The sequence below is a fragment of the Microtus pennsylvanicus genome, chromosome 9, assembly GCF_037038515.1.
Source record: "Microtus pennsylvanicus isolate mMicPen1 chromosome 9, mMicPen1.hap1, whole genome shotgun sequence".
NCBI classification, from domain to species: domain Eukaryota; kingdom Metazoa; phylum Chordata; class Mammalia; order Rodentia; family Cricetidae; genus Microtus; species Microtus pennsylvanicus.
Window position 1 is genome coordinate 67,262,567 of NC_134587.1, and position 21,785 is coordinate 67,284,351.

The following is a 21,785-nucleotide window of genomic DNA, read 5'->3' on the forward strand; positions in this document are numbered from 1 at the left end:
CCGACTGCCAGGATGGCCTCAAAATCAGAAATGCGCTTGCCCGTGCCTTCTGAGCACTGGGATTAAAGGCCTATGCCTCCATGGCCTGGCTAATGCATATGCAGAGACATAATGATGGTAAATGGGGGATTCTCCCAAAAGGAGGACACAGTTTTGCCTTACTTCACATCTGCCTAAACTAGTTCAGGCTGGATCAGCCCTTCTATATATGTTGGGAATACACTTGAATAGAAACTATCCATATTTGATCTTTTCAGGAGTCCGAGAACTCATCCTATTGTTATGTAAAAATACATGTAGTCTAATGCAGTCGGAGGGGTCAGGGGGTTCTGAGGCTGTTCGGTGCATTGTTTAGAGAGGAGCATGCGTGCAAGGAGTGTGCAGGGGAAGAAACTTCACTGTTAAATGGGTCATTACAGGAGGGGAGTGTAATAAATTATCTCCTATTCTTGCCCATCTCAATAGCATCTCTATCCTCCCAGTGTACAGAATGCATTCAGGGAGCCAGGCATGTATGTGTGTTACCCCACCAAGTGGAGGGACACAGGATGGCAGCTGTTCAGAGCCCAGGACAGGTGGGGACGGGGTGGGGCTGGGTTTGTCTTTCCAAAGAGGTGGAATTCCAATAGAGAAGCCTAAAGGACTGGCTCTAATGAACCTGGAACTTGATTCCCCCCCCCTTCCCTTTGAGTTAATGAAATCACAGCACCCAGGAGGTTAACCCAGAGCCTTCACAGGGCAGGCAAGTACACGCTCTGCAAGTGAGTCGCTCTCTGCCTTGGAAGTAGATTTGCTGGGCACTTTATCTTTCAAAGATCCTTCTTAATCATTTCTCTTAGCAGATTCTAAATTACGTCCTTTTTACATGGCGAACAAACATGAAACTGGACCAAAGTCAGACCCTTCTTTATGTGGGTTTGAGTGAGGAACTGAATTACTCACCAGATGGAGGTTGAGGCTCCGCTCTTTTTTCTCCCCTTTGCTTGCTTTGACTTATGATTTTTGAGACTGTACAATTAATTGAAGGAAGGCAGGGTAGAATAATGAAAAACAAACAAACAAACAAGCAAACAGGCTCCTGGCAGGTACTTAGGTCCAGATTGCCTGCTCATTTGGGTCTCCCGTGATGAAAGAAAATCCCAGACTTTTGTGGACTTTAAGAACAACTCTCTCCAGACTCCAGATAGAGTAAAAGGGAAAAGGGAAATGGTGACCTGGCGTTGGGGCAGTTAATGGACCATTAGGAGAAAAACTAGGCACGTGAACTACTAGGTAAAGCATATACCACGATGCCCTGAACAATCAGAAACGACCTTCAGATGACCTCCAAGGTGTAAAAGCATCATTCTGTTTCTTCAGTCGTCAATCTTGTTCTGCTTTCTGGAGCGTTTACTACAACAGAAGCAAGTCCCCTTGTGATTCCCACAAGCCTCAGGAATATTTACCAGCAAGGGGAGACATAAGGAAATAAGCCAGATAATTGTTGCAATGGGCTTTGTTCTGTGGAAGTTAAAATGCTGGGGTAAGAATCTCAGTCTTTCTCTCTCTCTCTCTCTCTCTCTCTCTCTCTCTCTCTCTCTCTCTCTCTCTCTCTCTCTCTCTCTCTCTCTGTCTCTCTCTCCCCTCCTACCCCTTCTCTTCCTTTCTCGACCACCCCCATCTTTTTTGGCTCTCCTCCCCTCCCTTTTCTGGACTCCCCGTCCCCCCGCCCCTGCCACCTGGCGGGAGGAGAACCTTACAGGTTGTCAATGAAACATGGAATTATTTCCTTTGATGGCTTAGATAATAGTAGGAGCCGAAGCAGTGAGTGAGGTCGCCCGAGACCAATGCAGTCCTGCCCGGGACTGGAGAGCCAATCACAAGAGCAGGAGGCGGGGCGTCGGCGCCAGCCGATAATTGCTAAGTGCATCGCTAGCACAGTTGGTCCGAGCTGCTGAAAGGTCTGGTCGCAGAGGCAGGAACGCAGCATCCTCAGCGTGCTCCAACCCGGCTGCGTCCTCCTGCGCTCGGCCGGGCAGCGAGCCTCCGGACGAGAGCGAGCCCCTCAGCTTCTCGGAGAAGGTACCTTTATCTGTGTCCCGGGAGAGGGGGCTGCTTCCGCTGTGTTTTCGTACAAGCTTGCAGTTAGCACAGGTGGAGGGATTGCAGACAGAAGAGAAAAGTTTAAGGGGAGGAAAGGTGACAAAGGTGGAGACCCGCTGTTTTTTTTGTTGGGAGGAAAACAAGCCCACAATTTGGAAAAACTTCTGCGCCGTCAAGAGCTGGGTTTGTTTACTATTAATTAGCAGAGCCCAGGACCATCAAATGGGTCTGATTTTGGGGCTAGATGACCTGCGGGGTTAGGGTGTAGACTCACGTTTGCTGGGTGACCAAGGCTGGACCCCAGATCGGTGGCTTCCTGGGCTAGAATGCTGCTGTGCTGTGACCATATCCATGAACTAGTTCCAGAAGCAAGCTTGGTTTGATTGCATTTTCTACCATCGGGTCTGCCCTGCCCGCTGTACCTTGACCTGCCTTGCCCAAAGCACTGTGACCCTTCAACTCCAGACGTTCGTCAAACTTTTCCCATCTTCTCCTGGGCTACTTTTGCCCACTCTTTCTCCATCAGTCTTCATTGGGTGCAAAGAGAAATTTCACAGGGTGTAGGAGCCTGTCCCGTTTGACCCCATGAATATCCATCTGCGTATCACCCAACTTGGTGAGAAATAAACCCTTGCCATCGACAAAGAAATGACTTCATTGGTTAGCTCTTGAACACTCTGGAAGACTTTCTTGATTTGGTATACATACCCCAAAAAACAGTGGGGACGGGGCTGAATTTTATCTTAGGGCGCTTTACATTCCAATCAGAGAAAGGAATTCTGAGGTCCCACAGCTCGGGAAGCCAGGCTGCAGAGAGAGGGAAGCTGCTGGGGGCTAGTTTTATCTAGATGCGCAGGTGACTTGTGGCAGGAAGATGGTGCTGGAGTCCCTGCTCACACTGCTTCTGGTAACTGCTCTTCAAGTAAAATGCTCACCAGTTCTTGACTGTCCCACACTGTGGGGGCTACAAGGGCCTCACTTTCACTGAGACCCACTTTTGATACTTGATCAAAGTGCCTTTTAGTCCACCTTTGCCCCAGGGAATTGCTAGGTAAGTGGACCTTGAGGAGGAGGTGGTGTCCCCAGTGCTGGTGAAGGTGATGTACTCGGCCTGGGACTCCCTGCTTTCCCACACAGCTATTTCCTGGTGCCCATCGCTATGAGGCACCCAGTGGTGTGTCATACCTGCGACATCCTCTGATGCTTCTAGTCCCCAGGTGATATGACAAGTCCCTGGGATTCGGGGGATGTGGGTCCAGGTGAATTCCTTCCCTTTGATTTCTGTCCCAGACTTGAAGCCAGGGTAGAGAACGGCAGGGGGGACCTGGGAGGGGTTCGCAACACTGCCACGTCCCTGCGACACCTTTCTCGCCGCCTCAGAGCTGTGACAGCCTTGATTCTTCTGCTCCATACATCATTTCCACTTTCAGTCCTTCCGTTCTTCACTACCACACACAACAGGTTCTCCTTCTCTCCCTTTTGGCAACCGTTTTGGGTGGGAATTGTTATTCTGGAAGTTCTAGTCCCAGTGGCTGAAGAAATAGCCGTCTAGCCTTGTGTGGTTGCAGCTGGTCAGGATGGCTGACCTCTTTTGTGCACGTGTTGGCTGGAAGTAGCAAAACAAATCCCAGGCTCCGCATAGCATGACTCCTGCTATCCAAGGTCCCTGAATGGAGCTGAACTTTCCTAGGTGGTTGGGGGCAGTTCTAAAGCACTTTCCCCCCCTCTGTGACGTAAGGTATATGACCCCAAAGGGGTCATGGGGACAGTACTCAGCACCGAGAAAGCGACCTGAATGCAGACACCCTGTTTTGTTTTGTTCTGTTTTTGTAATAAACATAGGTATAAATTGAAGAAAGCTTTTGAGTTTGAGAGGTATCCAGGGCCAGAAACCAGGTGCAGAACTTAGGGTCTCCCTTCAATTTATGCCAATCTGCGATCTGTTGATGTCTATCATGATAGGGAACATTAAAGGAAGGCGTTTTAAAACAGCTCCTTGTGGTGACTCATCCACAGAGGGAAAGGCTGGGTGGGGGAGGGAGCCCAGGGAGCTTTGGGAAGTACAAGTGGGACATGCAGGAGCACTGGCTTTCTCTCCCTCTCCTCCTCCTCATTCTTCTTCCTTGTATTTCCTCATTTGGAACAGAGATCATTAAAATAACAACTTAAGCTTAAAAAAAAATGAGTATAGGAGCTGTAGAGTAATTGACAAAACTCAAACCGCCCTCATTGTAGCTTTACCGTGGGCAGTGTGGTCACAAACCCCAGGACCCTGAACCTCTGCGGTGGAGAACGTAATCGTGGCTTGTGGCTGATTAACTCCTGTGAGGCTGGGTGCTTGCTCGCGTGTTAAGGGGCTGATGGATGCTCAGGAGATTAAATTTGTTGGTTGTCATTTTATCAAATTGAGCATGAAAGCTTCAGCTAGGAAGCTGGGTGGGGTACCGGGCATCGATGAAGGGTTTTTCTTTTTGCCCAGTTGGCCAGCCAGGGCTTCTGTCCTGAGCTACTGTGTCGTGGAAGGGCTCCATCCTTCTGCTGTTCCAAGGCCAGTGTGATTGATCGCCCTGGCAGATAAGAAACTTCGTACCCCTCTGGACCTCAGTGCCCACCATCCTCCTTGTCATCCGTCTCCATGTCAATAAGTAATCTCTTTACCAGCCTGCTTCGATCTCATCATCTCGTGCCGATTTTGCTGCTAAAGAAAATCATGCCCAGAAACAGGATTGAAAACATTAAAATTTCTATCAGAGGGGTGTCCTTTTGTTTTCTCTTTTAAAATTTAATTTTGTGGTTTTTGGGAAATCAAATCAGCACGTTTATTGGGTTAGGCGTTTTGGTAAAAGCTGTCATGATGTCTTCTTTCTCTTGGCGGATGTCTGAATTTCCCAGCTCTCCTCAGGGAGGGTGTGTCTGCAGGTTTGAGGCAGTTGGGAACATCCTTGAAAGTCGACAAGATTAAGCCGCAGCGTGCCACTGTTTGTTCGAAATGGCAAAAGGCTGTTTGGAAATCCAAGATCAGTGTTCTCCCTGCTCGAGTGTCCTCCAGTGTTCAAAGCTAGAATCATGAGTAACTAGTTCATCTGGCGCACCTTTCTGCGTATCCACACCTCATCCTTCATCCCAGCTGGGGACTTAGTTCACCTGATGCAGGTACCTTACTGATTTGATAGGTAGGTGTCAGTCTTTTTCCTTCCTCTGTTCTGGCTCTTCCCACCGTCTCAGGACACCCTAGACTAGATTTCCTCATAGACACCCTGTTCACCACCTTTCAGAAAGAGTGACCAGAGACGCCGGGAATGCTGAGTTAGCCATCCGGGAGTGCCGGGTGGAATCGATGAGGTAATCTTTCAGCAAGTTCAGTTCTAACTCAGACCTCTATAGCGTCTGTGGGTGGTGGGCTGCTGGTTCTGTGAGGTGGACATGGCAGATGCCTCGGGGCAAAGGTGATTTCTACCAGGCATAGGACTCCTGCAGCTTTTCTGTCCATCCATCCCCCTTCCACAGCTTCCAGACGGGCCAGCTGGGGCCTGACCTTGGGAACATTAGTGGACAGTGTAGTTTGTCTGCCGTTCTCTCTGTTTCTTTGTGCTCTTTTCTCTGTAAACTACCAGCAATTAGAAAAGATCAAATTTACTTCCTTACACTAAGTTAACAGTGTAACTTACAGGGGCGTTGGAATCTTTCTTCTGTCTTTGTAGACCACACCACGCTACCTCCGGAATACATTCACATCGAGTAGCTACGTATTAGCAAAAACAGCAAAACCCCCAAAAGATGTTTGTAGAAGAAGTTCAGCATCTGCTGGCAGGACAGGAGAGACAGAACTGGGAAGATGCAAACTGAGAGACTGTGGCCTTTTTCTTGTCAGCTGAGACACTGCTGTGGCTACGCAGGGAGTTGTGGTCATAGTTGGGGTTTTAGCTGCGGATAGTGAATGGCACGTGACTATAATTCCAGCACTTGGAAGGTGGAGGCAGGAAGATCTGGGGTTTAAGACAAGCTTAGGCCATGTAAGGAGCTCCTACTCCCGCCCCCCCCACACCACCACTATCAAAAACAAACAAACAAACAAACAAAAAAAGGAATATTGGGTCTGGCACTTGAGCCCTGGGGTGTGATCTTGGCATTGCACTCATTGGCTCCTTTGGCTTTTAGTTTTTTCCTGTGTAAAGAGATTGGACTGTGTTCTTCTGGGTCCCTTTCCACAGTGACCTTCTCTTTTGATTTTGCCAGGGAGTCCACCTCCTGCTGTGGAGGCCCCCCCCCCCGCTCTGCATCCTCCCATGCTGCTTGGTGACTGGCCATACTTTCTGAGCTAGAATCTACGAAGATAGGTCAGAAGGCACAGTGGATGGTATGTCAGAAGAAGGAAAAAAAAAAAAACCAGGCTGAGGGGTGATGTCATAACTGATTCTGGTTTAGGAGGGGATGTTATATGGAGGATGGCGACCAGCTGTTCTCCATCTCCAGTAAGGATTGAACGAGAGAAAATAGACAGAAATTGCAGCAGATGGACTTAGATTAGGTATGAGGAAGCATTTTCCATCAGCAAGAATTTTTTAAAAAGGGAAGGTTGTGAGCCTCCAAGATAATCTTTAAGAGAAGGATAAGCAGAAGGTGTGAGCCGGAGTTGGAGCTGGAGGACCGTGAGCCGGGGAAGGACAGGGTTCCTTGAGTCTCGGGCTCCATCTCTCTCCCGGAGAAGCCCTACGATGATTTCTCCCAAACTGCACCCTCTGCTACGGGGCTGAAAGTTGAAGTGTTTGGGGTGCGTGAGGAATGCAGGGGACCTGTGAGCCTGTGAGGCCCCTTGGGTAGAACCCCTTCCCTCTGCCCTGAGCTGGTTGCCACCTGGACGGGGGACATTCTGCCCACTGCCTAGGGACCCTCTGTCTGCTGGAATCATGTCTTACAGACCTGGCAAATGATCTCACAGAGGTAAAAGCATTTGGTGGCATCATCTAGGGAATCCGTGACAGAACTGAGACCAGAGTTAAGCATTCCTCCTCTTCTTCAGAATTGGGGTTATTTTCTTTGTAGTTCATTTCCTTTTTATTCCCAAATGGAACAGACTGATTCATTTGACTCCTCCCATCTCTTTACCTGGACGGCAGAGATTGACACCTGCAGCTGAACACTGTTCATTGATAGTTCACTGATACCCCCTGCTGGCCCTGTGCTGTCTCCAGCGTCCATTGCCCACACGCACCTGACCACACTTTCTGTAATTTACACAGTCTACTGTTCCGTCTCCGGTCATGGCTTGGGAGGAGGCTGCTCTGCCATCCCTGGGGACTCTGCAGTGTTCTGTCACAACCCAGAACAAAAAGAAGGGACTAGATAGAGAAGAGAGACAGGGAAATCATGAGAGATACTAATCTTGAATCTTACGGTGGTTAGAGATTGTAGCTATCCATTCAACTTTTTCACGGAAATAATGGAACAGAGAAGTCCCATGAAAGGGGTCATACCACGAATAAAATATTTCACCGTTACCTTCAAAACAAACAGAACATGTGTGGAACATTAATAGAAGGCAGAGGGCTGGCCCACAGGAATGTTCTTGGGGCCCAAAGTCTGGCTATCTGCCGGGTGAGGGGAAGAGCCTCATCCTTCCGACAAGATTAGGTAGCAGCTGGGGGAAATCTTCACTTCCTGATCTCTGAGTGTGCGAGAGCTGAGCATCACGTAAGAAGTCTTTAGATTCTGGCTGCAGGGCAGGCTGTCTGCCCAAGGAATGGCTGTAGAGATGTAAAGATAGAGATATAAAGGAGCCTAAGGAAGAAAGGCCTTGCAGGCATCGTACTGTGCTGGTCAGACAGGTTCCCTGGGGTGCAAGCTGGACCACAAGGGAGCTCTGGAAGACCCAGAGGAAGGAATTGGAGGAATTGGAGTCTATCTGCAGAGGGAGAGTGGAGTAACCACACCTGAGGGAGAACTTTGAGAAATCCATTAGATATATCTGCAAGCCCCCAGAGTGGTTCATCGCATCTTTGTCCTTCAGAGTGACCTTCACCGGCACTCCCAGTTCCCTCCTCCGTTTTGATGCTGTGGACTGTACTTGAAATAGGTGTGTTAAGCAGAACAATCTTTGTCTTGGGTGTGAGGTTCAGCATGGCTTATTGGTCTGGGGCAGGTCTCTGGAAGGAATGAACGATTGAGACTAGGTCAAAGGTAATTTGCTATCAGCTCTCTGAGAGGAGGATGGACAGAGGTGAGCCGTGTGTGCACATCTCAAAAGCAAGGGATAACAGCACAACATGCCTGAAATACCTGGGTGCTGTTGTATCTGAACATATAAGGTGTGTTTTTTGGGGGGGAGTATAGGAAATAGGGTTGTGGGTGCTTGCCAGGTAGGAAGGGTCCAGTTGGCCCGGTGAGGGGGTAGAAGGGTTTCAGGCAAGAAACGACAGTCTCGTTTGGACCTAGGAATAATGGCCTGGGTAGCTGCCAAGTAGAGAAGCTGAGGTTTGGGGCGGGGCTTAAGAAGGGAAGAGCCAGCCCGGGACAGGTGAAAAATGACGGGTGCCCACGGAAAGATGGCGGCAACAGGGAGGTCAGTAAGATGGCTCACTGAAGACACTTCCAGTTCAGGTCTGGAAAACTCCCAGGGCCAAGGTGACTTCTGCAGGCGTCTTCACTGCCTTTCAACTGAATTCCAGGGAGGATGAGAGTTATTAGAGAAGGGCATTTTGCCTGCATGGAACGGAGCTCCTTGGGAAAGCAGCTCACCCCTATGCACGGACCGTGGACTGCCTGAGGCCGGCAGGAGACCTTGTACGGCTGGAGAAATTGCGTTCGATCCCTAGAACCCACACAAAGAAGGAGAGCACCAACTCCACAAAGTTACCACTGTTTTCCACTTGTTTGCCATGACATGTTCCCCACAACAACCCTGCTGCTGCCCCTCCGAATCACGCGCCATCGGGAAAAGGAAAGGCGCATCCCCACGAGGACCAGCTGATGTGGAATAAAGAAGAGAGACGAGGCCAGCCACTGCTACTGAAATAGGATAAGAGGAAATGGGATAAGGGTCCAGAGAGACGGCTCAGCAGCTAAGAGCATTGGCTGCTCTTCCAGAAAGAGGACTGGGGTTTAAATCCCGGCACCCACGTGGTGGCTCACTATCTGTAACTCCAGTTCTAGGGGATCCAATGCCCTCTACTGGCCCCCGTGGGAACTGCACAGACATATACACAGGCAACCCCCCCTCCCCCAACAAAAATACAACTCAAACGAAAATTCAAAGCAGGAAGTTATTTCAAGCTACAGGGAAAGGCTACACGTGAGGTGCTAGAGTTCATGCTTTAATGGAGAGGACGGTCAGAGCCCAGGTGCGGCATCATCAGAGGAGGCTGCGAATTATTTTTCTGCAGAATATTAGAAACTGTTCCGTCTATAGAAAAGTGGCCAGAGACTTCTGCATAGATACTTCAAAAACATATAGAACAGAAATAAGTGGCCAGAGTATGCACCAGCCTTGTCATTAATATGCAAAATTAAAACCAAGATATTTTTGGCTACCTAATACATTAGCAAAGATGAAAAATGTCAGTGTCCCGCCCAGTGTTGTAGAGAACAATGGACATTCATACACCTCACTGGTGGGGAGATAATTTGAAAAGATGAGACAGGTCTCCGGAAGTGCCCTTTATGCCAGCAAGCAGGTCTTCGCCGAGGAATTAACCCTAAAGGAATAAGCAGAGATGTGGGAAGTCACTCCAATCAGGAATTTCCCTTTCAGCAGTATTCGTGCCGACAACACATTGTGTGGGGGATTAATTAAATCTAATATGGGTCATCTATAAAATGGAAATCAAAGAAGCTATTAAAACTACACGGAATAATATATAAGGATGCCGAAAATGCTAATAATACGTCTATTAAGTAAAGATTGAAAAGTAAATAGGGTGGAATTGTAGTTAACGCAGAGTGGAACGCCTCAGCACGGAAATGGATACAGCTAAATTGTGTTTTGTTGTTTTTCACTTTTTGAGTTTTTCAAATTTCTTTCAGGAAGAATGTTATCCTACAAATCGGAAACAATGGCCTTTCCTTATATTGAAAATAGATTTTTTTTCGTACAATATAGTCTCATCATGGTCTCCCCTCCTCCCAGATTCACCCCTCTCACCCATTCACACCTTCCCCTCCTCTCTCTCATTAGGAAACAGTCAGGTATCCAAGAAGTAAAGACAAACAAACAAACCAGAATGGGACAAAACAAATGGGAGACGAAGCCAGAGGAAAGCACAAGGATCACCTGCAGCTGCACAGACACACACATGCACACATCAGAATCTCCATGAAAGCTCAAAATCAGAAACTATCACATATAAGTTTCTTGTAATATATAATACAAAGTATTATGAGAGAAAGAACCTCTAAAAATATCATTGATTTCATTTCATGTTGGCCATCTACTGCTGGGCATGGGGCCTGCCCTTGGGAGTGGTTTGTATCCCGAGTGAGACTCCATTGGAGAAAACTAATTTTTCATTTGCAAGTGGTTACCTATTGGAGATAGCTTCAGGTTTAGAGCTGGGGACGTGTGTCCACGTCTCCTCTCAGCACTGGGACCCCATCTGGCTTAGACCTGTGCAGCCCTGTGCATGCTGCCTTGGTCAATTCATATGTGAAGTGGTCCTGCTGTATCTAGAAGCCTTGTTTCCTTGGTGTCCGCATCCACTCTAGCTCCGGCACTCTTTCTGCCTCCTCTTCCACAGAGAAATGATGCTCTTTTAAATTCCTTCTACCAACCCTAGACGTTCAAGCAGTGACTGTACGTGTAACAGCCTTGTAGGCTCAGTGCTTGCTCCATCAGACCAGCACCTGTCCTCAGTGTGTTTAGGAAGGTGATAATTGAATCCAGTCCTGAAATCCAGCAGGCGCATCTCTGTGAAGAGCTCATCCTCTGTTCCCCTGCACAGGCAACAGGTATTTCCGGTGGCCAGACATTGTGACCTCTGGCCCACCTGCTCGCCACAGCCCAGGCCATCTGTCACAGTGATTAGACCTGTCTTAGCATTTCCAGTCGCTTGTTTCCATGCATCCCAAGTGGAGAAGTTGAGGCTCAGGGAGACTTGTGACTGAATCAGGGTAGTAAACCTCCTGAGTGACATTGGTAGGCACAAACCCAAGGCTCCCTGGTGCTAGATGCCATGGTCTTTGCAGAATAGCTGTTTTGCTGAGCTCTGTATGCTCCACAGGACAGTGTGGAGCGTGCTGACAGGGGCTGCACACTGCTGTGCGGGGACTGTGGGTGCTGAGCCGGAGGCGACCCCACCGGCTGCAGCCTGCCCTAGAGTCTCATTTGTTCTTGTTTTCCAGACTGTGTGCACTTCCCACTGTGATTTCCTCTGTTGCATAAACTCTGGAGAGCCAAGTCAGCTTGCTTGGGGTGGAGGACACAGCTGGCTGGCTCCATGATGTGTGTTGGGACACATGAAGGCTCTGGACTCCCTTCTCACAGCAGGGCCGGTGGTGGCTCTCATGGGCATAACCTTGGGACTTTTGCAGGCTTAATTGGGAAAAAAAGCGGGCAGGCTTGCAGCAAGCGGGGCTGGTTGAGGAGCTGTGTGTACATAATTTGCTGCTCTATTTATTTTAATAAGAGCCCAAATTTATGTGGTATTTTGTACTTGGAAGCTTCAGATGTGGGCGGGGTATATCCCCTCCCCCATTTTTCAGGGGAAGAAATCAATAGGGAATTGATATGAAATTGTGAGGGCAGCTGAATTCTTCCTGCAAATTGCAACTGGATTATCAGCAGCAAGGGTTTCCCATGGACCTGCATGTCCTTGGTAAAGGAGGGGTGTGAATTAGCATCTTGCGTAACCCTTGTGGGCTCCATCGCATGGGTGCCAGCCTTTAGCTGAGTCCAACAATATAAGGCCGAGTATAGGCGCTGAGATACACAGTTATCAGTGAGGGAAACAATGGTCTCAGAAGACCCAGGAAGACAAAGCATTCTGAATATTGAGCTTTGAGGGATGTGACTAATTGGACGGTGGGAGGGGCATCCTCTAAGGACTGTATGTCTGAAGTCAGGAGCGAGCAAGGAACACCTCTGACTGCCAAGGTTGTGGGCTGCACCACGGTGATGTTAAGACACCCTGTTGTGACAGGACTTGCTCTCTTAGAAAGCCCTGTGTTCCCTAGGCTGGGACAATGTGACAATGAGGAGCATGAAGGGAGGAGACCACAGAGGCAGAAGTGGCCTGGGATCTTAAAGGCTTTCATTTTCTTCTGCTGTGTTCTTGATTCCGTTCCTGTTGAAAAGGAATTGCCCTGTAGGGTTCCAGGAAGACAGAAGGGAGACTTGGGACTGTTGCCACTCTATCCCAACCCCTTCTGTTGGGAACGTAGGGCTTTCAAATTTATCAGCCAATGAGAAAAAAAGAAAACTTGAAAACTGGGGGCCAAGGTGAGAGTAAGCAAGTAATGCCCAGAGGCATGTTTAAATATAAGTGGGTGCTCTCAGCGGGTCCTAAGGGTAACTGCTTCTAAAGTTACAAGTTGGGAAATTCTAGCTGTGGTAAGCTCCACATGGGAGAGAAAGACAGAGTCTAAGGTGGCTCTTTGTTTTACATTTGTGAACATTGGGTCAGAGCACCTTGTTTTTCAGGGGGGAAAACAGGCTTGGACTGTAACTGAGGTTTACTGGGTGAGCCTTGCTAGTGGTGTAATACTGACACCTACCATGTGTTCCCTCGCTGCCGCCACCCCAGGTGACTAACACTGGGTGGGAAGGAGCTGGTTTTGCTTTTCTCTGTCTGCCTCACAGAAGCTCCTCCTCCTCATGGCCCTCCTGATCTCCAGGAGGCGCTGCAGAAGGATTCTGCCTGTACAGTCACGGTGTCACTGGAGCCTGGTTTGATTCAATGCATTCCCTGAGTGATCCAGGAAGATGGCTGGCTTGGGCATGTGGGCTCTAGGGTACAGTTCCGCTCTTGGAATTTTGCATGCTACAAAAAGTTGGCTTCTCCTCCATAGCCTCCCACTTTCTTAACACGAAGCAAACCTTTTGGACATTTTGGTATACACTTATTCTATGTTCTAGATGTGGAGAATGGACAGAATCCTCTAAGCAGTGAGACTGCCCTCGGGTCCGTCCTTTCTGAGCTTAGGTGGGGAGACAGATGGCTAGACCACAAGTCAATGTAACTGAGGACTAGTGTCTGCGTGGAGAAAGATAAAGCCAGCCAGGGGAGGAGGGAGCACCTTCGGGAGGAAGTGTCCTGAAGAGATTTTCCTATAGCAACACTCTCAGAGACCTGAAACAGGGGAGCTGGTCTATGTGGATGCTGGGGGATTAGCAGTCCAGGCCCGGAAAGGCTACAGAGTTGGAGACACTGGGGTGTCCGCAGTAGCTGCCAGGCCAGAGGCCAGACTCCGCCTTCTCCAACTCTGGAGAGCCCTGAGTAGAGCGATGTGCCTGCCCTCCGATGTCAAAGCGTCATTGGCTGTCCTCCTGAGAGTACACTGTAGCAGGCCGTGTGTAGGCAGAGGGCAGCCAGGAAAGCAGGATTCTGACTAGCAACGGTGGGAGATTATTGGCAGTGGTGAAGTTTTATTTATATCTTGAAGAGGGAGCAGGCAGGATGTGCTGATGACTTGAACTTTGGGTTTGAGAGAAACCGACCATTCGAGGATGCGTTTAAGGGTTTGGAATAAAGCAGAAAGGTCTATATAAGGAGCAAATGGGGAGGGGGGCCTGGGGGGAGGTGAGGATGAGTGGAAGGACAGGAAATAAAGAATAAAGGTTGTGCAGGGTAGGGTGGCAGGGAGGGAGGATGGGGAGGAGGACGGTGGGAGTGGTGGCCTGTGGTATGAGGGTGGGAATGGCAGAGCCAGGAAGGGGACTGGCAAGGACGGGGGGGGGGGTCCTTGTTGGGGCAGAGAAAGAGGATGGGAAGTGAGGATGGTGTGGGTTGCGGGATGAAAGTTGAGAGTGGAGGGGACAGGGCAGGAAATGAATCTGAGCTGTGGAAGGATAGGAGGTGAGGACGGAGAGAGAGTGAGGGTGCTGGCAGGACCGGGAGTGGGGAATTTGTTTTAGGATGTATGAGACATCCAATCAGAATATCCACTGCAAGGGTGGGTTGTGTGTCCAGAGGAAAGATTTAGACTAGAGAAGGGCTTTGGGGTCATCAGTGGCATTTAAGGTCATGGGGCCAGATTGGCTCACTCTGAAGAGCCTGGGTACAGAGGCGGTAAAGACGGAGTTTTGAGAATGGCAGTATTTATAGATCGGGAAGAGTAGCTGGCAAACTTCCTAAAGTGCCAGACAGTAAATACTTAAGGCGTTGCAGGCCGTATTGTGTTCCCTGCAACTGTTTAACTTGACTCCCATAGCACACAACAGTTGCAGGAGTAAGCTGGGCTGAGCTACAGCAGAACTCCACCGCAAATCCATCTGACCTGCAGACCAGAATTCTCTGACCTTGGGTGTAAGACATTGAGGATTATCCTGGAAACAAGAAGGAGAGGAAGTAGAGAAAGCGGGGAGGCTGGGGAAGAGAGGACCCTGCCTCAGGAACTCAAGGTGGAGGTTCTTTCTAAGAAAGGAGAGCTGCTCAGGGTCAGACATTGTTTCTGCAAGAGCGAGGCTGAGAGTGAAGCCGCGGCTCAGTGGAGATTGACGAGCGAACCTAGCTGTTGAGGGTTCTCTGGGTGGAGTGGGTTCAAGGAAAATAAATAACTTTGTGGTAGAGTGTTGTCCTCAAGAGGTGCAAAGAGATGAAATGGTAGCTTCAGGACTGGGTGGAGGTCAAAGTCAGCACATCTGCTTCCAAAATAGGAAACATAACAAGCCTTTTGTAAGGGAATGAAAGCGACACGGGGGGCCTTGAGGCCACGTCCTACAGTGGAGTAGGAATGGGGAGGGCAGGCCTCTTACACTGAGTAGAAGGGAAGGGAAGCTGTCTGGTGGGTGTGGTAAGTGAGTATGTTGGGTGGGGACTCTTTGGGTTGCTTTATTTTCTCAGATTTGCAGAAAGTATGATGAAGACTTTTGCAGGGAGAGGTGAAGGTTCTGGGTATGATAGGCCTTGGAAACAAAGCCCGCCCCTTAAATTTGGAGAGAGCTGCAGACAGTCATAAAGGGTTGTTTTGAGTCTCTAAAGCAAAGTTAAATGGTGTTATGTGTGCATGCATCTGTGTGTGTATGTGTGTGTCTGAGTATGTGTGCAGCTCTCCTCAGAAATCAGGGGTGGAACCACTTGCGAGAGTAGGCGGGGCTTGGGGAAAGGAAAGACACTTGGGTTTGAAGAATAGAACCACCTAAGAACAGGTACCCAGCAGAATGACTGGCACTGCGAGATGGGATGAGGGTTAGCTCTGGGTACCTGGGGAAGAGTGTCAGCAAGCTGGTGTAGGTTGCCCCATGAGTACTGCCCAAGGATAGGGTGGCGGTGTACAGAGCTGGGCACGGACACGAGGCTGGTTCTGCCTGAATCAGGTTTTCTGCATAGGACCTCTTCTTGGATTGCAAAGGACGGAACCTGCTGTATTTGAGACTCATCATTGCACGAGTGACAGAGGCAATGGGTTTGAAGCTTGTAACGGACCAAAGCAGACGGAAGGCTTGTCCATTTCCCCCTCCAGATCTTATTCCAGGAGCGTCTTTCTTAGTTGAAGCTCAGAATAACACAGCTCAGATCTCAGTTTAACCCCTGGTAGCTGCACACACACACACCTGACTCAGAGTCCATACAGCTTTTCCCAAGCCCAGTTAAAAATTTCCTTCAGGCTTACTTAATTTTTATGTGTACGACTGTTTGGCCTGCATGCATGTATACGCACTGTGTGCATACTGTGTCCTGGGAAGTCAAAAGGGCTTTTGTTTAGCTTTTGAGCCATCTCTGCAACCACCAAACCCAGTTTTATCAGCTTTCGAGTGCCTGGCTTAGGACTGAGAGTTTTGTTGCAGGGACTGGCTGGAGTGTCCAATGTGAAGTACTCAGCCTTAAGTAGTCAGGGCCCATGGCAATCTACTAAAGGGTTATAGAGGCACTCTAAGGATGGGCAGGGCCGTGGACTGGGGTCATGGACCCACATGTCTTTGCCGTGCAGAACCTTGAGTGGTGACTGAAGAAGGCCAGAATGCCTGTTTTTCCAATTCAAAGCTCAGACACATCCTCCCAACTCTTGCTGGTCCGTTGTGCCCTTGAAAGAAGGGCACCATAGGGGATCAGAGTGGCACTACCAAATAGCGTGGCGCCTTTAAAATGAGGACCTGGAAGCCCTTCAGCTGCAAGGACCGCAATGCTGAGAGGAAGTAAAGGTGACCAAATGCCCTGCAATGCTTAGGGCAGCAGGAACATAGATTTTTCATAGCAATCAAATGATTTCTGGGAAAATCCCATCCACCTCCCCAACCTGAGCTGCGGAAAGCAAACGATTGGTTGTGAGGTGCAGCGTGCTGGGTCGAGCTTGCCTCGGGATGCCTTACATTGCTGCGGCCCTCCTCTAGGGCACACACTGGTGGTCAAGTGTGGAACTTAGAAAGGAGAGACGCCCTGGCCTGAGCTGAGTGGTCAGTGCCCGGCCGTGTGCGGCTCTGTCATAGGTGTGACTTTTGGGTCTCTTCTCCCTTGAGATGCTTCTGCCCTTTGGATGAGGGAACTATGGGGGAGGCGATGACAGACAGTGACAGGCTAGTGATGCATTTACCACCTAGTTGCCACGGAGCTTCCCGATATGCTCGCTTGTGTCTCCATGTGGAGAGAATATGCGGTTTCTTACTCTACCTTCTTCCAGAGAGGATCAATGTACCCGTGAGATGTGCTCTTGCAAGAACTGTGTCTTCAAAGTAGCTTGTGTTCTCAAAGTAGCTTGTGTTTCTGGGCCTCATAGAACTGCTCCACGGGTTTTGCCGTAACTGATATTTTCCCACGGAAGCTGTCAAAGCTTCAGGATGCTTGTCATGGCAGGAGGGGTTAGCCAAGGCTGTTTAGAATTCTTCCCAGGTTTGCAGAGGACACTGCTGTATAATGGTGATGGGGAGTTGCGTTGTAGTTTGGGAGAGAGTCTGGAGATGTGGAAATCTTCTTACAGATGACTTCACAGCGTCCAGAATACAGAGGGCCGTTTTTATACATGGAAAACTAGACAAAGCATGGTTGAGTGGAACCCCTGAAAGTACCCAAGGGAAATGTAGTCAGCTCAGCACTGCAGTGAGGTAGATCAGACTTGGGGGGGTAGAGGCTGACTCTGAAGGGGGTCGAATCACATTGTTGGGTCCCTCTATTGGCAGTCATTCCTCTGTGGCGTGAGGATGAGGGATGGGCTGCTTCACAGGTGGCACTGGATAGTGGAGAGGGAGGGTAATTCAAGTCATGTACTATTGCCAGTCATAACTCCAATGATAACAATGATGAAGATGCCAATTAAGAGGGAAACGCGGTGAAACATTGGAAGCTATAAAATCATTGAAGACATTACTTGGTGTCTCAGAGCCACGGCAGGGGCAGTTTTCTGGAGAGTGTGGGTTTTGAGGATTTCTGTACTTTTCAACTTACTTCTGGGTTTCTGCCCAAAGGAAATAACTAGAAAAACAGTGAAAGTATATTTGTGTGATATTGTTCATTGAGGTCCTCCATGATGTCCCGGAAAACTGTTCAAGCTACCTGTCCCGCTGGCCTTAAGTGTGGGCATGACACAGCTCAGAGTTATCCAAGGAGAAACCTCCTTTGAGGAATTGCCAAGATCAGATTGGCCTGTGGGCAAGCCTGAGTTGTGAAGACAAAGTTTGTCTTCACTGTTAAGTGACAGAGGAAGACCCCGCTCACTGTGGATGTGTATCTCTGATCCTCTGGCAAGTGACCCTGGATTATATGAGTGAGCCACAAGAAGTGCTCCTCTCTGCTCCCTCCTTCGGTTTCTGACCTCGAGTTCCTGCCTTGAATTCCCTCCACAGCCATAATGTGTGACCCGGAAGCAGAAGCTGAATAACCCTTTCCACTCCAAGTTGCTTGTTTTAGAGTGTTTTATCACAGTACCAGGATGAAACTAGAGCACAGCCAGGAAGAAGGCAGCTAGGCTGTTATGTTTATGGTGGCACATCTCTACAACAGCCAGCCACCTTGTAAAATTCCTGGAAGGGAGCTGATGACGCGAACTCACGCTCATGGGGCTATAAGTGAAATGGTCTCTGAGCTGTCACGGATGTTACTCAGACACCAGTGTGACTGGAAGTCTGCCTGGGTCCTGAGGTTGTGGGAGATTTTTGTTTGCTTCTGTCTTGTAGTTTACAAATAGTCCGTGGTGGATCCTTATTGATTGGTTATAACACAGTGACCGAAAGAAGAATGAGATCCAATATGTAAGAATAAGGCCTTCTATTCATGCCCTTTCTGTGGATCCGTCCTGGCGTGGATTCCTTGCAAGCCTGGCTTTGGAGGGACATACCTCTTATTCCTCCCTGGCCCGTGCAGAAGAGATGATGTTTTGGGGATAGACACAAACAGTTGGGATGAGGAGAGAGAAGCAGTGGAGACAGCGATGAGTTCAGGGTACAGTGGACAGCTGCTTCCCCACTTGCTCTCTGCTCAGAAAGCCGTTTAGTTACAGAATCCACCGATGTGATAGTCCTGTGGCGTTAGCATGTTAGTCATGACCAAAGCCACGTTAGGTTGGGGGCCACCGTTTCCCCTCCATCAGGTCGTCACTGGAAGCTAAGAAGAGGTTTTTGTAAAACAAAAAAGCAGCCCTGCCTACACAATGCTAATAGAACATGGGGGCTGGAGATGCGAGGAAGGCACTCAGGCAGAGACAATGGGCTAGAGCTGGCGTCTCCCAGGAGACAAACAGTCCTCCCCAGCTAGGGTGGTACCACAGATGCGCCTCACCTCGCACACCTGTGCCTGCGTAGAGGCAACATAGGATTGCCATTTGTGAGTCCCGTACGAGGTTAAGTGTACCAATGGGACAAGCTCTACAGCAGAGCCCTCCACACCGAGCATGCTTCTGAGGCTCGGCAGCCTCAGGCAGGCGTGGCACGCTAGGCATTTCTCCTTGAATAAAACCAAGGCCATGGAGCAGAGTTTATCCCCATATATAAATGGAACAACTTAGTTCTGTTACATATGCACGCATAGCACATATACGTATATATAAAGCATATTTAAATCGGGACTTTAAAAATATATTGGGTTTTGCTGCTGAAAGTAGAGCACACTTACTTCAGTTCGGCAAAATATTGTAGGGATCCAGATATTTCCTTCTCAGTTCCAAGAGTTCTAAATTTAAATATTTTACTTAAGTTCATTTTTACAACATGAGCTGGGGAGCCATTTGGGCCCCTAACTTGGTTCCCATTCAAGGAAACCCACCTTTTCCCATTGATACCAACTGTCTACAGGCTGAGTGGAGGCTCTCCATGCAGAAGCCGAGCGGTCCTTCCATTCACCTGCCTTTTGTTCATCCCCCTTCAGGGACGGAAAGCACAATGGCTGGCGGGTGATTTTGTCTTTGCATACCTGCAGAGTGAGGTCCCTAAGAGCCCCGGGTTGGGGTTGTGTTCAGTGAAGGGAGACTGCCGCTTTTGTAGAGATGCGGCTTTCTTCGGGAATGTGCTGGGACTCTGGCTCTTCCGCTGCTTTGGAATGTACCCAGATGTTTGGCTTCCTTTAAATCTCTGACATGACCGTGGCCAAGTCTATAAATAGCTCTAACATCAGCTATAATGCTGGCATGATGCTGATTTTTATCTCGCCACCCGCTAGGCAAAAACACCCCCCACCCCCGACCTGCGCGCGTGCACACACACACACACACACACACTTGCATGCACACATGCATCCTCACGCACACACACACACATGCACACACACACACTTGCATGCACACATGCACCCTCTCACATACGCACTTAAATAGCTAAATATCTAAACTATAAGCAAAAATCTTGAAAGTCCTCAACCCCATCTGTGTTTTTGTTTCTTTCTGTTTTAGAATTAGGAACAAAAGCAGCTAAAGAGCTTTTAATGGTAACAAGGGAAAAAAATCCCTAAGAATCTACTATGTCCAGGCACAGTGCTAAATTTAATTTGTTCCTACCCTCAGAGTTCACACCTAGCAAGAGGGCAGAATGTCAGCCACCACTTGTGCCAGGCTATCCGAGGGTACTCTGTAAAGTCACCTGTGGGCAATCCTGGCATTCTGTGATTGTGGACAAGATCTTTAATGGCATCAGCAACGAATGCCACAAAACAGCTGTTTCAACAGCAGGGATTTGCCTTCCTGTGAGTCCAAAGTCTAGGAGCTTTACATGTTGGCAGGGCAAGTTCCCCCTGAAGGCTGCAAGAGGAGGACCTGGTGACCTTTTCTGGGCATGGAGAGAGCCATCCTTCCCTTTGTGTCTTTAAAGAAACACACACACAGGAGATTTACAGACACACACACACACACACAGGAGATTTACAGAAACATGCACAAGACTCATAGGCAGATGTCTTTATTTTGTGTGTGTGTGCACGTGTATGTGTGTGCACGTGTGTGTGCGCGTGTGTGTGCGCGTGTGTGCGCGCGTGTGTGCGCCTGTGTGCATGTGTGTGCGTGCACGTGTGCGTGTGTGCACGTGTGTGTGCACGTGTGTGTGCACGTGTGCGTGTGCATGTGTGTGTGCACGTGTGTGTGTGCACGTGTGTGTGTGCACGTGTGTGTGCACGTGTGTGCGTGTGTGTGTGTATGCGCACCATAAGTGCACAGATGCCAGCAGAAGCCAGAAGAGAGCATCAGATCCCCTGAAGCTGGAGTTCTAGTCAAGCGTGAGCTACGCAACATGGATACTGGGAAGAGAACTTGGGTCCTCCAGAAGAGCGGCAAAGAAGGGCTCTTAACCTTAGAGACATCTTTCACCCGCTTGATCCCCCATCTCTGTAGGCTTTCTTCTCTTGGTGTTTCTACATGTCCAAGCATCTGCCATTTTTGAGGTGCGAAGTCATGCTGGATTGTAAGTCACCCTAAGATATTCCTCATCTTAACTTGACACTTCTGTCCTGACTTACCTCTGCCTAAGGACATACACACACAGAGACACACAGACATACACACAGACACAACCACACATTCACATACAAACACACATGAACACATTCATATACACATATACATACACAGAAACACATAGACACACATAGACACATGCACATACACAGAGACACATTCATACACATACACAGAGACACACAAACACAACCACATAGTCACATACAAACACACATGAACACATTCACACACATATACATACACAGAAGCACACAGATCCAGACATATAAATACACACGCATGCGTGCGTGCACACACACACACACACACACACACACACACACACACACACACACATGGTTTCCTTTTGGAAATCCCCTCTGGGATTGCTAGTTCTTCATGGTCAGTGGAGGCTGCAGCTGAAACCCAACCAGAGAGGCACGACTCATTTATTTTTCTTTACTTGGTTGGCAGCAACACTGATGTCCTCATTTCATTTTTGTTGCTGTGATGAAATACTGTGAAGATGAAAAGCAATTTAGGGGAGAAAGGGTTTGGTGGTGGATTCCCACCCATAGTCTCGTATTTCCAGGAAGCAAAGATGGTGGGAACTGGAAGCAACTAGTCACACCTAGTCCAGAGCGGGGAGAACTGAGTGTGTGCATCCTGACTGGTTAGCTGGCCTTCTCTGCTCTGCTCTTCCACAC

At 48.9% G+C, this 21,785-nt stretch overlaps 1 protein-coding gene across 1 annotated transcript in view; it reads left to right on the forward strand.

Annotated features, from left to right (window-relative positions):
- The first annotated feature begins 1,867 nt into the window (after positions 1-1,867).
- The window catches only part of Zmat4 (zinc finger matrin-type 4), a 359,141-nt gene continuing 339,223 nt past the window's right edge, over positions 1,868-21,785 (forward strand). Inside the window, exon 1 of the mRNA XM_075986366.1 lies at positions 1,868-2,061. The gene's annotated coding sequence lies outside the window, so the exon portion shown is untranslated. The remainder of the gene's footprint in view (positions 2,062-21,785) is intronic.